The sequence below is a fragment of the Xiphophorus maculatus genome, chromosome 2 (genome assembly GCF_002775205.1).
Source record: "Xiphophorus maculatus strain JP 163 A chromosome 2, X_maculatus-5.0-male, whole genome shotgun sequence".
In the NCBI taxonomy this organism is placed as follows: Eukaryota; Metazoa; Chordata; class Actinopteri; order Cyprinodontiformes; family Poeciliidae; genus Xiphophorus; species Xiphophorus maculatus.
The window spans coordinates 8013688-8031305 of NC_036444.1; positions in this window are offsets into that span (position 1 = coordinate 8013688).

Here is a 17618-nt window from a genome sequence, read left to right on the forward strand (position 1 = left end):
CATTACATTAGGCTCTTCATTAGCTGAGGCGTATTCTACAAAAAGCTCGAAACTAAAATATGACCAATATCCCCCATTGAGGGAAGACATTATCATAAACTCTCGAGGGGGTTTATTCCTGCCTAAATGTGCCTGAGTGCTGACCTTCCTCGCCGCAGTAATAATGTGGTGCGGATTAAAATGTGATTCCATCCACGACAAGAGCTCCTCATGCTTATTCTAATGATGGCTGCACTGTGACAGCCCGGCGACGTCTGACACTGCAGTCATTTCCCACTAATAAGACACTTAACACAGGGCCTCTTGCTCCTCTCTGCTCTTGAATTCGACAATGAGGTAGACACAAGTAGCTGAGGGGAAATTGCACTCTCGGTTATATTTGCTTTGCACGTATATGTACAAAGCTGTCATCAAGATGACATTTAGAAGACTATATGTCAAGTAGCATAGCATTCTAATATATAATACTACCTTGGTTTACTTATACAGAAAATAAATCAAGTTTTAATGACAGTAGTCTGTATTAAATGATTTTTAAAAATATTTCTGTCTTTTACAGGTGGATTATAAAGATATTTTGCTCCTTAAAATTGCCGAAATGTCTCTAGTTGTTTATTTGATTCTTTTATAAAACATTATCTGGTTTTTCCAAAATGGTTTGTATCATAGTCAATATATTAGCTGATAGAAGTCATGTAATTTGGCTCTTGGAAGCAAAATTATACATTTTCAATGCAAAAAACAAAAACTAATTGCTTGAAACTAGTTTCAGACAACATTATACATTTTTCCCTCAAGCTTAACTCTTGTAGTTCAACAAAGCAAGTTTCTGAGGAAACGTAACTCTGTTTCCAATGGAGAGGTCTCATTAGTACTCATCTGAAAATAATGCTCTTGGTGTTGCAGAGTTAATTATACAAAAACTTGTGTTAGAGTCTGACTTGTACAACCATAAATCAGTGCTTGTCAGAAAAAGGGCTGATCTTTTCTGTCTTGTTGTCCCATTAAAACACTGAGAAAAATATCAAACTACTTTGAGCAACTTTCTTCCAGATGAATTCTGTGTTATTTTTTAGTGTTGTTATTATTTGCCATACACTACCAGTATGGGACAACGGCTTGATCAGTTGTTTAGATGTATCATGTTTTTATGCCTATCAAAGTCAGTTTGGGTGTAAATTTGTACTTGTAGGTATTTATTATTCAAATGAAGCGGAAAAATAGCCTGTGAAAAATTCTGGATGCAAGTTGTCATTGTATTTGACATTAACGGGTGTGCATATAAGGCAGCTTCTCCTTAAGGAACCAAATTCTGGGCTTGAGATTGGTTCAGACATTACACCTTGCTTCATTAGACTTGCAACTTCCAACTAACTTCTGCTTGGTGGATAATTTAGCAACTTCCTCTTCAGCTTGCCTCCAACTGACTGTCAAAACTAAGAACTCGGATCCTGTTTTCCTAGCTATGACATAGCGGCGTAGATCTTTACTTTTTGTGAATTTGCTGAGAAAGTCATTAAAATGTTGTTGTCCAATCCATGGACAACCGAATTTTACTAAAGGAGCTGTGTATGTATGGCATCCTTAAAACAACTTATTTTTGCTTGGGGAAAAAAAAGCCTAGCCAGTCTTACTGACGAATATTTAAATTGAGCTCTTCAGAATAAAATACAGCATTTTAAAAATGCTGATTCTGTAAATCACATGGTATTGCTCGTTTTAAATCTACACATGACTAGTTGTCCTCTGTAAAAATAAATTCTTTGAAGCCTTTTATATCTTTAAACAACTATGTAATTAAAATCAAAACATTGAGGAAATGCAATAGTGATTTAAAACTGTTCACTCTTTTCTGGAGCAGGATGAGAACAACTGAAGGGAATTTTTCACTCTGTTTATTCTCTTTTTAGATATGATTTTTTAAAAGTTAACATAAGTTGTCTCTTTGACAACATGTAGTGGTACCACTTTGAGCCATTTGAATATATAACACAAGATTAATTTCTTGACTAATTGAATTTTGTCATACAAAAGTGCACAGATTTATTTATTTTTCTCGACTCTTGATATTCCTGCACCATGAAAACCTCAGACATGTCTGTTTGTTATGTTGTGTGTTGTTCTTCACACCAGTGAGCAGCAGCACCCCTGACTGAGCAGCACATGTACAGACTTGCTCCTCTTGTCTGTCAGACTGAGGTTGTGAGAAATCTGTCCAGCTTTCTGTGTGAGCCACCATTGTACATGTACAGCTGATATCCTATTATCATTGCCACAAATATGAATGTAGATACCAGAATATATTAGATCACCACAAAATAACAAAGTCCACTTCGGTAGTTTCCAAAGTAAAACGCAGAGAAACAGTGAGAACCCAAAAAGGTTCTGATAGTATTTAGAAGTGTCTGTATCTAAGTCACCCTGAGAACAAAAACTTTATTTTATTTTATTTTTTTATTTTTATTTTTAAACAAATGTCTTTCATTTATTTCATCATTTAAATTTTTTTTGCAAATAAAACAAAAGTAACATTCTAAGAGACCACCAGCTGTAACAAAACACATACAATTAATAGTTTTGGGTTCACCTCTGCTTCACTCACTGGCTGTGATAGCACACACACCTCATAATTTAATAATAGGGAGCAGAATGTCAGAGCAGAGGAGCTCATGGTGGTCACTCTGCTTCCAAACAACCCACAATTCAGGGTCACGTGACCTGAAGAGTCAAAATGACCCACAAAGTGGCTTTTAAATCCACAATACTGGTGAAATTCATGTCAAAACTAAACACAGAAATGCATAGATGCACACATGATACACACAGCCAGTAATGTATGCGTTACTGAACATAGTTAAGGATCTACTTTCCAGAGAAGGCAAAAGGATTAGCGCTGCTGAAACATGAACAGTTATTGAAAAGTCAATACATTGTCATTAAAAGTGAAGATTGTTCCCTCAAAGAGAAGATATTGATCCATTCATGTGCTTACTAGTCATCAGCTCAACCAGGGGTCCGCTGCCAAATAGGGATGTGAGGTTTCTGTTTCCTGATGTTAACCCTTGCTGGTATATCCAAATAGTCTAAATGACCTTAAATGACTCAATTAGGTTAGAGGTCATCTCGGTTAGTTAACTGCAATCATGTAGGAGTGTGAACACAAACAAATGTTGCAAGTGTATTCCTGTATTTTATATATATTTTATATTATATATGTTTTGCAACATTACAGCTTCAAAAGTCAATCCACTTTACACATCTGGCCTTTAAGGAAGGGTTGGAGGAAGAAAGTCGTTAAAAACAAGCCTCGAAAAATCCTGTGTGCAGTTTTTCATGAGTTTTAGTTGTAAAAATTTATTTTTTCCTTCAGGGTCACATAAAAAAGAAGTGAGAGTGTCATAGATCCTTTTAACAATGAACTGCAGAGACAGTCACTGTAGAATAATGCAGCACTACAGTGTACTTCTTTGCAGGTCAGATTAATTGCGCACATTATTTTTTGCCAGAGCGATAATCTAAAGAGTAAAAGTAAAAGCGAGAACAAATCTCTGCAACCATGTCTTCCATACAACACAATGAGAAAAAAAAAGCTCATAAGCTGTTTAATCACATGATGCCTTCTGCACAGTGATTGTGGACTTCATCCTCCTGTGCTTTCACTGACCTCTGTGACACACCCCTCTTTTCTTAGAAACAATGCATTATTTAATTGGATATTACTCTGAGGCAATCCACATGCAGAGCAAATCATAAGAGAGACCTAGACGATTTATATTTTCCTTAATCCTTTGAATTTGTGTACACTGGGTGATTTAGCGATGCAGTGGAGCAAAACTCAATCATTTGAACAGAAAGAAAATGCCTTCTTTAATATTTTTAATCCTCTTTGAACTGTAAACTCCATCTGTAGTTTAAAGTGATGACTCATTCAAAGCATGATCTTAATCCGTTTTCACGCAGCTTAGTTCTGAAACCAAAGGGAATCAGAGGAGGCGGGGGGATTGAAAGCAGTCGTCAACGCAACAAACCAGAAACAGTTGAATTTATTTTCATACAAGGGCATAAATGCTTTTCTGATGCCCTCCCTCTGTGTTGATCAACACAATACAGTGGAAAAAATAAAACCCATAACCTCTTTTTAATAAGAAATTGTGAATCTGTAAAGCTCTACAAATGTAAACATTAAGATTAATTGTTGATCTTGTTTTTCATTAATTGTTTTTAACACTTCAAGAACTTTTTGTGTGGACCTTTACATCTAATGCATCTGTTACACCTGAAGTTCCCCAATTTATTTCTACTCTACATCCATTTTTATTTTCTAGATACAATTATTACCCTAAATTATGGATTACGATAGATTACCTTTGTGAAAATATCTTTCCCATGTGACTTACAAATGTCTTGCATTTTTTCCAATGTTTACACTAAAGTAGACATATTAAAGGAAATCGTTTTTATGATATTTTCATAAAAGATCTAGTGGATATAAAATGCTTTGAGAACACCCTATTTGCTGCAAGTTTGGATTTAATTTCTGCTTACCTGCAATGAACACACAGCATCAGAAGAGATATGTTTGCTATTTAAAAATAAAACAGGTGCTTACTTGTTTCAATTATTTATGCTCTGTATGTAAAAAAAATTCCACTTTCTATGCTCATGGGGTATTTAATCATAAAATGACACTTCTTAATGTTTAATTAAGAAACATCTGCCCTAGGTGTGGATAAATTTTACTTCCATAAATATACTTGACTAAGAAACTGTTTATTTTACCGTGTATGTGCTTGTAGTCTAATTTATGGGCCCCATCTGCCATCTGAAAAATAAAAAACGCAAAATCTTTAATGATGCTCATAAATGCTAATTGTCAAATTAAATTTTGAACATACCTAACTCTCAGCTAGCCAGATTGCAGTTTGTGTATCACTTAAAAGTTATAAATGTGTCACTTAATGACTTTATGAATGACAACTTTCCTGCTGTGGTTGCAAATAAGAGCTCACACACAGTCTGGTTTCCATAGCCCAGAGCCAAACTTAATTCTCAGAAGAGTTGAGAGGCAGCTGTACTAAAAAGATCTTCACTAGTCTGCATTGTTTTAAATCCATTTCCTTCCTCAAACAGCTACTAAAAGGAAGGTAATATATTCTTCGGGCTCAGATGACCCACATCATCTCATCTTAGAGGTCGCCATTCAGATCTGTACAACAATAAACTGCTTCTTTCAGTTTCTGCATCTTTAGGTCAAAGCTGACCACAAATTCATTTCGGTCGTACGACGGTTAGACATACTTTCCGCTGATTAAGAAATGTCTTCTCAGTTCTTTGCTTGCCTCTGATCGATGTGAGGTTTGAGGCAGAGGTTTGGCACCTAAACTCAAAACTGCGCTTTCATACAAGCGAAATGTTCCCCTAGGCTGCGTTCACACTGAATCTGTCAATGTGACACCTTCCCACATGGTTGTGCTGAGATGTGGGCAGTTTTATTTGTAACCGCTGAGGAAGATCAATTTTATAGAACACTCGATTTTGCTTCCTATCATCTCTTCTCATCTCTTCTTAACAAAAGAAATATATTAAAAGCCACAAACCTGTGTGAAAAACAAGAAGGTTTTAGTCTAAACATTCTCTGCAAGGCTTTTGTTTCTCTCTCTCGCTCAGTTTATGCAGGGATGAATGCAGCTCTGGGAGTTATGGATGGGTTAATTAGCAGTGAGAGCTCATCTCATTAGACAGTGAATGGCATTGGTGCTGAGTCTACAGCATGCTGTCAGAGCTATGATAACACATTCTTCCACAGAGCTGCTTCAGCATCTCTGCGTGTTTATTTTTCTCTTTATAGACGGTGACACACATCATTAACCCCATGCCTCTTTCACACGACAATGATCCAAATTCACACTTACAAAATGACTTTGCCTGCCAGCTTGCCACATCATCTGAACAAGTTGTCCATTTCTGATGGCAAGCTGTTATTGTCTTATTATAGCACTCCAAACAATATTTTTTCTTGGCTAATTTTGTGTTGTTAGTATTAAAATGCTTTTAAACATCTATTCAGTAAACAGTGTGTACTGTTTAATCTGAGTGTGTGTTCTGAGACGGCCTCAGAGGTTTGTTGAAGAACATTAGTGAATAAACTCAAAACGTCCTCAATAAGCAGGTCAGGGCTGAAGTTTTGGAGATGTTTAAAGAACGTTTTTTATTACATAGCAATAATCTAAGCGCTGTAAATCTCACACGGTATCGTTCTTTTATGGAATAGAAGCATTATGACACAACTGCAAACCTATCAAAACATGGTAATAAACTTACTGACAGGCCAGACAAGGAGAAAATTAAACACAGAAGAAGCCAAGAGGCCCTTGGCGACTCTGGAGGAGCTGGAATGACCCACAGCTCAGGTGGAGGAATCTGTTAACAGAACAAAAGGAGCATACAACAAACATATGAAATAATATGCTCTTTTCAAATGAAACCAAAACTAAACTTTTTTGCTTAAGTGCAAAATATATGGTGTGAAGACTAACAACATTATTATGCTACTGGGAAGCCTTTTTTGTGTGAAAATGGCAAAATTAAAATCTAGCCTTAAATCCTTTTTTTTTTTGTAAAGCCTTGAAAATTGCTATTCATCGATGTGTTCCTTTAAATTTGACTTAACAGGGATGTAGATTAGAAAGAAAGAGCAAAAATATCAGCCTGTAGATATGCAAGAAGGTCTATGAATTATTAGGTCAGTAGGGCTAATTACATTTGAACATTTAACTTTCCAGATAAAAAAAAGGTTAATTGAATGCTACAGATGATATTTTATAATTCTGTACTACTTTGTTCATAAAATCAAACTAAAATATATTGCAGTTGCAATGAGACCAAAGATTAAATCACCATGTTAGAATGAATTCAGATTCATTACTAATCCCTCACAGAATAAAACTACTGTCTGAAAAAATGACCTTAAATCAGACAGTTATCCTTAATACTAACTCAACCAGAGATGTACTTATTCTGTTTGTAGTGTGCAAAAAATTAGCAAAAAGTACCAACACCTCTCCTCAACCTGAAAAACTTTGCGATCTAGTTGACGTAATTCATGTTTGGTTCGTTCACTGTGCCATCAATACAAATTAAACTGTTGTGGAGACCACTGCTTTTTGCATACACTACAAATAGGAAAACCTCACAGATAAATGTGGCAGAAGGCAGAGGAAGATCTGAAAATGTTTCCTTTGGGGGACAAAAGAGTCTAGGCTGGGTAATACTGCCTCTTGACAAAATCAAAGAACAAACATGCCATTACTGCAGTAAATCTGTAAAACAGGATCGGTCGTTCAAATTAGTCCAAATGAAATGTATCCCTCTACTGCAAAGGGCCAGTTGGGCCTCATGTAGATCTGCCTTGGCAGACTCTAACATTTTCTGTCTAGCATGTTTTAGTTTTGCTTAATACAGATTTATGAGAGGAGAGACTGTTTCCAGCTGAGATAAGGTAAATTAAAGGTGTGCAGTCTTTATAGGTCATGACTCAGCAGGATGACATGAAACCTCCACAGCAACACTATGTTTATAAATGGACAAAACTCAGCGGAAGACATCTTTGAATGAGAAAATAAGAAAACCTCTCTTCTGGACAGCTCAGGTCATGTCACTCTCAGAACCGCTGCGTGTTGCATTAAACAAAATGACATTTCTAAATGTTTTGGTGACTACCTGGCCACTCCAAATAAATGACAGCTAATTTGTGCTTCCTGTAAAATTATTTTTATTAGCATCCCCTACCAATATGATGTTGAGTGTTTCGGTAGTAATTTATATGTCTATCAGTGGGCAGATGTTATAAATGCTGCACAAATAAATGAAATTAGGTTTGAGGTGCTGTTTAACTGGTGAGTCCTAAAGTCATAATGGAGCCTTGTCTCACCGGAAGATGCGCAGAAACACTTTATTAGATACACCTTACTGCTGTTGCCCTGAAGCCTATCTTTAACCAACATTCATATCACTAACAAAATCACCTACTCATCTTTTTTACCCATTCTGATGCCTGATTTGAACTTCAGCAAGAAATCTTTACCCATCGAAACCTAATTGTACTGAGTTGCTGCCATATGACTGACTTATTTCTGAATGTGTTAACATGAGAGTGAACTGGTAAGCCTAAGAAAATAGCACGAGTGCAGCTAAATCATATAACAATCCGTGGTTAGAAACCTAACTTACCTGAAAAGTGCAATATACTATAGTAGAGAAAACCTATAAAGAGACTAGCCACTTTCAGGTCATAATTCAGACTCTTGCTGCCCGCCTTGATCACCACCATTGCTGCCTAATAGGCCATGATTTCAAAGAGTAAGCCAACATCTCAGAAGAAATTTGACTCACTGATAACTCTTTAGTGCAATCATAATCTGAAAAGTAAAATTTTAACCACAATTTTCTGATTAGAACAATGCACAACAACTTTAGGTCAGCCACGAAGACAATCACAAAACAGAGTTCATTCAACATGATTCTTTTGAAAACAGTAGTGCAGCAGAAACGTCTGACACACATTTTATGCATATTGCTCACATCAAAGCTGTTGAGTTATGCACCAGTCTTTTCTCTGATCTCAGCTGCAGAAATGGGGTTTTGTGTTTGCATGCTTGTCATAGTTCTGCTGTGTGCACTAAAACAGGATAATATCAAGACTAAACTGAGATAAATTTGTGCTGTGTTCACAACAGGAGGGGTAAGCAGAGAAACTGATGTTCAACCATAACCAAACATCTCCCAAAAGATGTAATATTTCTTAACATAAAGGAAATGTATGCTTGGCATATTGCTTTTGTCTTTTTAAAATTGGCTGCATGGTGGAGTAGGTGTGAATGCTGTTGATTTGCAACAAGAGAGTCTTGAGTTCAAATCTCGGCCTTCGGTCTTTCTGTGTAACTTGTATTTTGTACTTCTGTCGATTTCATGTCCATACCAATTTAAATAGATTGGGAAAAACACAAAATCTCTCCAATTCATACTCTTTTTTTTTGCACAGGATAAATCCAGTACCAAGCAATAACTGTCAATATTTTAACAATCTTAACAACCTAATGATGAAAATGTGATGTTACATGTTTATTTTGCCATCTGAATATGCCCACCATGTTGGTCAAACACACATCATTTGACAAATCATTCTCCACCCAGCAGGATTAATGTCTCCTGCATATTTATAGCTTCTTTTTTTTTCAGATTTCCAATCAAAGTGGCTGGCAGGTCTCTGGTGTGAGCCGCGCCTCTCAGTTCTCCATGAATCATTCATGCTGTTTAGCTCACAGTTGTTTGGGTGCATCTGGCTCAGGGAGGTATGAAGTTGGCCAAATGGAGAGGCCACATGGCAGCTCCAGATGTTTTGCTTTTGTATATGCACAGCTCATCAAAAACAACAAGCGGTGCCACCCTGGAGTCTGTGCCATCTGTGGGGGAGCAGACAACTGCTTCTTGAGTTCCCTGGTGAATAATTGGAGGACTTTTATAGAAAGTTTCAAGTTATTTTCAGACAACCCCTAATGCCAGATTCAGCAACTCGGAGGACAGGAAAAGCGATTCGGCTGATGTAAAAAAGAAATAAATTTGGGCAGCAGGCTGCTAATTTGAAGTCAGCTCTTCAGCAGGAGAGCTTGGGTTTAGGAAGAAGTAGCATCTGCACAGCAGAAGTGTCCTAGAGCAAGACAGCAAATCCCTGACAGCTGCTGGGGAAGTTTTACAACTGTCTGACCTCCCTACGAAAAGAGGATGAAGCGCTTCACCCTTCAGGGATCAATTAAACAAAGAATAAGCATGCCATTACTGCAATAAACCCATCTGTAAGACAGCATCAGTCTTTCAAATTAGTCCAAATGAAATGTTGCACAAGTAAGAATTTTATGGCTGATTCTAATATCCATGCTTTGCAAATTTTTGACCTACTGATACCAGAATCGATAAATTCTCTCTCCAGGAACTTAAATAAAAACAAAAGAAAATATTTTTACATATATTTTTTAGCCCTCCTGATGTAACAGCCCAATGATCGTTAATATTAAGCATAGAGGTAACGGCATGCCACTGTGTGGGAGCACTTTATGAGATATAATGTCTTTCTTGAGCTTCTTATGTTAGCGATAGACCTGTTTAGCACAGTTAGCATTACTAAATTTGCAGTTTTCATGTCACATCTTTGAGAATGTTAATCGTTATCTTCACTACAAGATTTCCTAAAGAAAGCCATCTTTTTCAAATCCGACATGTTCCAGTACCAACAGTTGAAGCAGAAAATGGAAAAAAGAGAGCAACTCTTGTTCTCCATTCAGCCTTCTCATTAATTTCCTAAATAACTTTTTCTTTTAAACAGCTTGCAAATGCTACATAATTTATGTTTTATGTGACATTTCTCAGTAGCACTAAAAATTGCTAACTATTAGTCTACGTCCTGAAGCAACAGCTTCCACACTGAAGAGGGTTGTCAGTGGAGCTGTCCAAACACTGAATGGCATATCTTGAGTAGAATTTGCTTCTTGTTTAATCTTGACTATTTATCAAACTAGCAAGAGTTGCCTTTGTACTGTTACACTGAATGTATTTATTAGTTTTTTATTTTTGCTAAGTCACATTTTAATTGAAAATAATTTTCATTTCATGCAAATTCTAAATTTAAACATTGTTTTCAGTTTTAAAATGTAATTTATTTTGATTAAATTTGAGCACAGCTCAGAAGCCGAGGGCTCTAGGAGACCTTTACTGTTCTGAGGATGAGTTCACTTATGCCTGTAACAGTACCGGCAGTAGAAAGACGTCATATCAATGAAAATAATTAAACATTGAAACACGCCCACTGTTTGGCTGAAACCAAAATGAAACAATGGTCTGTTGTGAAATTGAAAACTATGTTACCATAGCGTTCTAGTCAACTTATATGACACTTTTTTTTGTTTGAATTGCTTTAAAGTGCTAAATTATTTCTCTTAGCTTCTTCTTCTTTATTCTCAGTTGTGTATCACCTACTCTACGTTTCCCAGACTTAACTAGACAACAGTGCCTAAACCACCAGTTTGTTGCCCAGTCTGTGGGATGAGTGTGTGTCTTCATAGCTGTAGCTCAGCAGAAAGCAACTGGACTGGTTTTGATTGTATTCAATCCAGGTCTGCCACTTTGGAATTGCTGAGCATCACTGAAGCACCCTGCAGACAACTCCCCAACTAACCTCATTACACTGCAGGTAAAGAGACACTAATGCGGACTGTATGACTTTCAAAGGGAGAGTCGTGTCTTCTCGGGTCATCCCAGTAAAAATAAATTGGATCTGTCTTATCCATCAGGCATCCTGAGATCCCAAACAAGTCACCAGAGTACAGCCTTTAAAGTAAATAAGGCAACTGCTTGGAGTGAGGTGAAGACCAGCCACACTGAGCGGTGCACACTAACCCAGGCAGACTCAACACTTCATGCTCCAGCAGGCCTATACATTATAAATGACCCTCTCTCTCTTTCCCCAATGCACCAATCCCCTATACATACACAATGTGCCATAGCTGGAGTAAGCAGAGCCCGCAGCACTGTCAGCCCATTGATGTACAACACTCTGGCCTTTGTTCCTTGTACACAAACACACTTTCCACATTAATATTTCACAGGAAATGTACCCCTGCTTGTGATTTAAAGCCTTTTTCTTGTTAACAATGCTGTTTTCTCTATTCTGTAGCGCTGAATTATGGAGGCAACTTGTCAGAAAGAAGACATGCTCGTTACATTATAATAATACTGGAGATAAATGATTTCTGGCAAGGCACATGTGACTTCATCCACTGTGTCTCGCTTAAGCATTTTCCCTCAGGCCGCTCTCGCAGCTATTAGGTAAGAGATATGTTTAATCTGGTGTGAGGACGGTTATGAGTGAGCGATTTGTGCGTTCGAATTATGCACATATGTAGAATAGATAACCTTGCAACCGATTGCGGATGCATTTTCTCTCAGATCTATTTGCCGGTGTGTTGCAAAATGCACAGCCCATGTGATGTCGGTTGTTTGTTCTTGTTGTCAGAGAAAAGGCAAGGATCAATGGATTTTCCCTGCAAGAGTGAAACATGACAGACATAACGAAAGCCTTTCATGAGAAATGAATGAATAATTCATGGGCACTCTCTCGCTGTGCTTTGTTGTGTCTCATACAGATGGGATTACAGCAGGCTAGATCTTGGAAACATATGAAAGATTAATTTGTGATCTGGGACACTGCTTGCTTACAAAAGGACTAAATAATGATTTTACTGAGAGTAGCAGAAATCTGGGGATGGCTGTGATGTGCAAAAGGGAGCTGGACACAAAAAGCCCGTAGAGAATGGGATTTAGAATAATGTGAGCAGACAGATATGTAAAACTTTGAGTACAAAGTAGAAATTAGATTATTTTTAGGTGGATTATCCCTGGTTGGTGATTGGCCAGTCGGAATTAAAATGTTAAACTCTTGTCCAATAAGTGTATGCACCACATATACCACAGCTGATAATTTTACACAACCTCTTTTCAAAACATATGCTCTAACAGGCTGTCATGAAAAACCTGCTTTTGAAATGATTGTTTATGTTTTTATTTCCATTTTTGTCTTTTCAAATGACAATCCCTATTACTTGAGATCATAAAAATCCTACTTCCTTCAGGGAATGTGCCCTTTCAGTACCTTGTAATTAAAAAGATAATACATTTGTTCCTTGGTAGAGATAGCACAAAACATTGCAATAGTGTTTATAATTGGAAAAACACAGTTGATTTTGATGGTCCCTTTTGCATGGTCAAGCACAGGAGTAATTTTTAGGACTTGGTAAACCCTAAATATCAAACTTTTAGATATTTTACCATGTTGTTTTGAGATTCATTTCAGCTAATTGCCTTTTGAAAGCAGTTTTACCTTGACTGTTGAATCAAATTCTCTTTTTACTGCATTTGATGTTTCATGTCTAGAAAAAGTAGACAGAGACTGGAATATTTCTATTTTATTCAGCATTTCATAAAGAGGCAACAAAAATTGTTTGGTGGCTAGATTTTGCCTTTTGTTTTTAGAGAAAAACAAGATATAAACAAGTATATGGATGATGTTCTTTTATTGTCTTATTTTACAGTGCCCAAAGAGAAATTTGAAAACATGATATAAGCAGGTTAAAGCATAGCCCACTTCAAACCCCCAAAGAACAGAAACTGGCCACAAAATGTATTTCTTGCTGTTTTGGTGGTTTATGATGTTCATCAGGCAAAAGGCAAGAAAAAAAAACTTATCATACCATTAAAAATACTACTCCAAATTTTTTTCCCCCCATTTTGCACCTGTAGCTTGTTCTGTTTTTGTCACTCATGTTTCTTTCATAGCTCACTGCAGCTGATATGACAAGTTGCCCATGCTGATTGTATGTACTTGACTATGTAGATTACACAGCAGCTTGAAGGATAAGAGTGTTGTTGTTAGCCTGGGCTGCCTCCTCCCTGCCTGTCAGCTCCAAGCGAAGATGGGCTTGTGGCCTGTTCTGTCTGTTGTTAATCCTGCCTGTTCTGCTTTGTCAAAGCCTGTGTTTGAACAATGGAGCTGTCTTCTTGTCTGCTAATTTAGGAACAAACATTTGCCTGCACAGCAAACAAGCTCTCCCAGGAAGTGCTATTAATAGGATAATTAAGCAGACGGTAATGAGCGGGATTACAGCTAATTATGACAAGATTTGTTTTGGCATTTGCCTGAGAGGCAGCAGAGTGTTAAAGTCTGCACAGGAGTTCATCGCTGCACTGAGTGAGCAGGCACCTGAGTAAACAGACTGGGACTCATTGGGGTGCTGGTGTGATGCGTGCGTGTTCTTCATGTGAATGTTTGTGGCTGAGTGTGAGGGAGTGCAGTGATAAACAAAAGAGGATATAACAAAGGCTGTGGTGCTGCCAGAGCAGGCTAGCAAGAGTGAAGCTTAGCCCAACGTGTCCCTACACAACTTTCTGAGCCGTTTGACTGTTAAAATGCTTTAGAGGTCTGTTATTTAACCTTCCAGTTCATATTATTCATTCACAATATGATGGACTTTGAAAATATTGTTTTTACATTTATGTCTAAAATATAAAGTTAAACAAATTGTTGTATGAAACAATATCAGGAGATGAAATAGCACTTAGAGGAGCAGGAAATGTAATATATCTTGACTTCCAAGCAGCAAGATAACTTGCAGAAGAAAGACTTCTTGATCATCAATGTGTGTCCACCAGACTGTGTTGAGTCTCCATGGCAACCAACTGACTTTTTTTCTCCACTGCATCCACTACTGTTTTGGGTTTTAACTAGATATGCACCACAGTGTCAAGATATAAAAATTTCACAAAACACCCGTTACTTTATCTTTGAGATAAAAGGATGTTAGCTGCCAGCACTGCTTGGTCAAACTTGATTAATAAGCACTTTTTTTTTATTCAGGTGGTCATTTAAAGGTTTAATTAACCTATTAAGCTATAGTAATGAATGTAACAACTGGCATTTATGAAAATATAAAGAGTAAAGACTACTGATTTGGTGGCATATAATAAATAATAAAGTCCACTTTGAGGAAGCCAGAATCTGCTGCAATTATTCTTCTGGGTTTGAGAGAGCTTAAAGAAAAAAGTATTCTGGTTTTCCTGTTTTTACCCTCAGACAGACATTTTTGCCACTCAGCCCTTACAAACCAAATAGTTGTTTATTTGAAAAGCAATTAGTTTGGAAAAACACATTGAGACAATAGATTTTGAACTTTCATTTTATGACCAGCGGGCCTGAACAGTTAACTCTTTTATGCTTATTTTATAAGATGATTTTATTGATCATAAATTTATTTTTAAAAATCTCTTAAATTAAATGACCCTTGTGAATAAATAAATCCCACAGGATATTGTAGGCATGCTAAAGTATTCTTTGATGGATATTGTGTATTTCATTGTTGTTTACAAGCGGATGTAAAGGAGCAATAAGAGGAAGTTCTCCAGATAAAGTGCACATTTTATCCAACCCTACTTCAGCCCAATTCTCTACAGGGTTTTGAACCAAAATAAGCTTTAATTGTTGCAGTATATTTGATTTGGGAATCTTTTGTGAATTTGATGATATTGTTTTATTTCATACATGTTAAATCTTAATTATTATGCAGCTGTCAAACCAAACACCATAAAATTTTTTTATGGTTCTATGTTAGGCAACTCAGTCATCTTAGATCTTGGCTTTTCCAGTAAACTGATCTAAAAGAGGTAAAAGGAAGAAGTGAATACCAGTTTGTTACAGATACAAAAGGATGCAGAATTATTTTTTAAAAAGGTTTTTACTGGTTTGTTTTTCATGTTATCAAAAAATAAAACAAGTGTCGATTTGAATTACAAAAAAAACATGATTTAGTTTCATTTCAACACTTGAGTCTTTATTTTTTTCCACTTCTAATGATGGCAGCAAAAGGGCAAATCCTTTATTTGATGCAAGATTAAAAAAAGACAGCTTGACTCCTTTTGAAGGTGATATATTCTTAGTTGCAGAATCAATGTCATTTTACTCATGTGATAAGAGATTAAATTAGACTTCCTTCCTTCTTGGGGACTCAGCATTCAAAGGAATTAAAACTGTGGGGTGACTTTAAGCGGCATGATCCTAAATTCACAAGATTCAATCAAAAACTGACAACAAACATGCCTAGTTAAGGTGACGGGGAATCTTAATGCGATTGTAGCTAAAGCTTAGACAGCAAGCCGCCTCCATTAAAGCGTGCTGCACAGCCCAGCAAGCTCCAGATAAGACAGCTGAGTCTGGGATTTAGAGCTTTGGCTTATCATCATCTTCACACCACTGTCTCACCACTAGCAGAGCACACAGACCCTGAAATCCAAGTTTGTCTTCAGGCTGTAGCTGCAGTCAAATTCAGGAGGGGAGGGGGGCATTTAAATGTGTTACAACTTCTAATTAGGACCTTGATCTCTTTTTGCCTTCTTAAAAACACAACTGCTTTGGCACGACAGCAAGACTTTTAATTCTGCTGCAGAAGCCGGGATGAGATTATGGCAGGAGGGAGAGAGCAAGCTGTGTGGAGTACTGTTTCAGAAATAAAATTGCTTTTATTCCACCCAACATGTGTTCAGTGAGATTAAGGCATAATCTTGCGAGGTTTAATAGGAATGCGTTTGTGGCCTTCCAGCTGAGGCAGAAAAAGTGGAGCATATATGCTTCCACTTTAAATCCTGTTTATTGAATTATAAAGAACCTTAAAGGATATTGAACATGATGCATACATTTTAATATTTTATGGAATCTTGAAGCATGCCATCATGTAAATATGCAATGTTTAAAAAGCTTTTTCTTAAATTTTTTGTCAAGTGAAATCACTTTCATTTAGTTCTATGTTCAAATATAGTACATACTGTAGATTTTAATATAAAGAAGATCAATTTAATTATTATACAATGCATGAAATTTGACCAATTCAATAGCATATCTCATTTTGCATAAATTCCCATTTAAAGAGATATATTTCATTATCTTCATTGTTTTCAGTCTTTAACACCAGATGTATCATTGTTTTGATACTAGCCTTTTGAGACACCTACCTTTTAAACATCATAAAATACATCTTACACTTTAATTATTGAAAGGAAAGATAGAAATGGTTGCAAAATATTATATTGTTTTGGTCATGTATTCTACACATCCTCCTCATCTTATTTATATAACAATATATGCATTTTTTGTGTTTTTTCTGAAATTCCTGCTACTTTTCAAAGTAACTTTTCTACAAAAACCTGCTTTATAGAGCAAAATGATAAAAATGATAAATGGTGAAATTTTGTAGTGCATAGAGTATAATCTATTCTTGATTACAATTACTACAGAGATAAATTTCATAGTGTGTATAAGTGTGTTTTTATGATACAGTCAACCATATAGGGTTAAGTTAAAGAATTATATAGAATGTCAAGCATTTAGGAATATTTAGAAATTAATATGAGAAATTATGCTTTTACTGAAGAATCAACATGAAAGAGCCAAAGCAATCATAGAAATGCCACCCCAGACTACATAGTGCTTTATTCTGCAACATAAGAACATAGTGGAAATCCCTAACCTCAATTTATGTAATCCAAAGACCTTGCATGAACTTCAGTTTGAGCTGTGGCTTTCAAGAGGTATTTGGAAGTTAAAGTCTCAGATCAGATTTGGACAGATTAGAATTACGAGTTGGAAGTCTGGGAGGGGTGGATATAAGGATTTGCACCGCTCCACGAGACGGCCCTGTCAGTGATAAGTTATACTGAGCCACGGGGTAAGAGGATTGCCTGGACTAATCCGAATCAAAAGACATACCATGTGAATTACATCCCGAAACAGGTTCGCTTACAAAGATTAGAAGCCTGCATGTAAATCCTGTCATACTCTACTTGGCGCTGGAAGAGGAGCCTGAAAAAACAAACACAAACATGTGCTTTGTACCCCTCTGCAGCGTTCTGGCACTGGGTCCTCCTCAGGAGTCGGTGGCTTCCTTGATTGCAGCTTTCTCCTCGGTGTTCTTCAGAAGATTAACTGTCCATCGTTGAGACAATCTAGGCCAGGCACACTAATTATT